Source organism: Spea bombifrons, chromosome 1, assembly GCF_027358695.1.
Source record: "Spea bombifrons isolate aSpeBom1 chromosome 1, aSpeBom1.2.pri, whole genome shotgun sequence".
NCBI classification, from domain to species: Eukaryota; Metazoa; Chordata; class Amphibia; order Anura; family Pelobatidae; genus Spea; species Spea bombifrons.
In genome coordinates, this window is record NC_071087.1 from 127,576,152 (window position 1) to 127,577,544 (window position 1,393).

Sequence of the window (1,393 nt, forward strand, 5' to 3'; positions counted from 1 at the left end):
CATGCACTAATCCTACCACCAACCCTTGTCAAAGTTTGGCATAGTAATTGTTTTTGGTGTTTTTTTCACATACTTTGTACTTCAGGTGTGAAATTACAGCTCCTGGTATATGTTGCTGTCACACAACACCCCGATATGTGTTCAGCAACATCTCCTGAGTACATTGATACCCCACATGCATGGGTTTGTCAGATTGTTTGGGGGCAAAAGGGCCACATTTGGAACATGAGCAATTCAAATTCAGTAGGAATTTTACATCTGGGTAAAGAAAAATGCTTGTACCCAACTATCAGTAGGGACAGGTTACAAGAAAGCCTGGCCTATCTCCAAGAAGGGATTTGATCTAGCACCTTAAGTGGTCCCTCATGCCACGGAATGGACACAGGGTTCACTTGACAGTGCAAATAAAAACGCTTAAAAATGGTGGAGCAAATAAAAGCTAAAAAACAGTAAATGTAACAAAAAATTAAAAAAAAATACAAAAATGGAGCAGGAACAAAAAAAAAATTAAAAATGGGAAACTGTGTGATACAGCTTGAAGCAGTCACCGACACAGAGTGCAGGTTTTCCAGGGCAATCTGGACAGTAAAATGTGGTGTCCTTTCTTTGCCCCCTGCTGTAGCATACCCTGCATCTCTTTTGGGGATTCTGCTTCTTTGCTGTAGGGGGGATTTTAAAAATAAAATGGGTAGCCCCAATTCTGTTGGTTCCCATCACTACTTGGGGACCAGGTGCATCACGGTACAAGATACCTGAAATTACTTCGAGCTGAAACTGCAAAAAAGACAGCTTCAGCCCAGTGTCTGCTTTTTTGTGCAGCAAAAAAGCGTTATAGGTTGCAATTTGCATTAGATAAATTGCAACCTTCTTGTACCAGGCCTTTGTCTTCCTCATAATGAGGTAGGGCTGTAGGAGTTGATCTGACAGATCAACTCCACCCATGTGCTTGTTATAGGCCCTGATGCACACTGGCTTTCTAGTGACCCCAGCTCTGCCACGGACAGAAACCTCCACGGTTCTTTCATCGTGGATGGTGCTCAGCATGCACACCTCTTTTCTGTCCTTGAACTTCAATGCCAAAAGCTCCTCTTGGCGTAGAGCTGAGGTCTCCCCCTTTCCTAGCCGGGTTCGTACCAGGCGTTGTGGGAAACCCAAGCGGTTCTTTTTGATGATCTGGGCAACCTAGAGGGTCAAGGTAGCTATCCTTACCCTCGTATACCCGGAAGGCATGAGTATATCCTGTCTCGCTCTCGCAGAGCTTATACACCTTCACTCCATACCTGGAGCGCTTGGAAGGAATATACTGCTTGAATCCCAACCTTCCTTTATATTTCATTAGGGATTCATCCACGCAGATATTCTTTCCAGGTGTATAAACCTCTGGAAACCTGGC

At 44.3% G+C, this 1,393-nt stretch overlaps 1 non-coding gene across 1 annotated transcript; it reads right to left on the reverse strand.

The window, feature by feature from the left end:
* Positions 1-274: 274 nt before the first annotated feature.
* Positions 275-404, reverse strand: LOC128468514 (small nucleolar RNA SNORA35). The gene has a single exon (XR_008345852.1). It is a non-coding gene; the product is annotated as a small nucleolar RNA SNORA35 (small nucleolar RNA).
* Between the last annotated feature and the right edge of the window lie 989 nt (positions 405-1,393).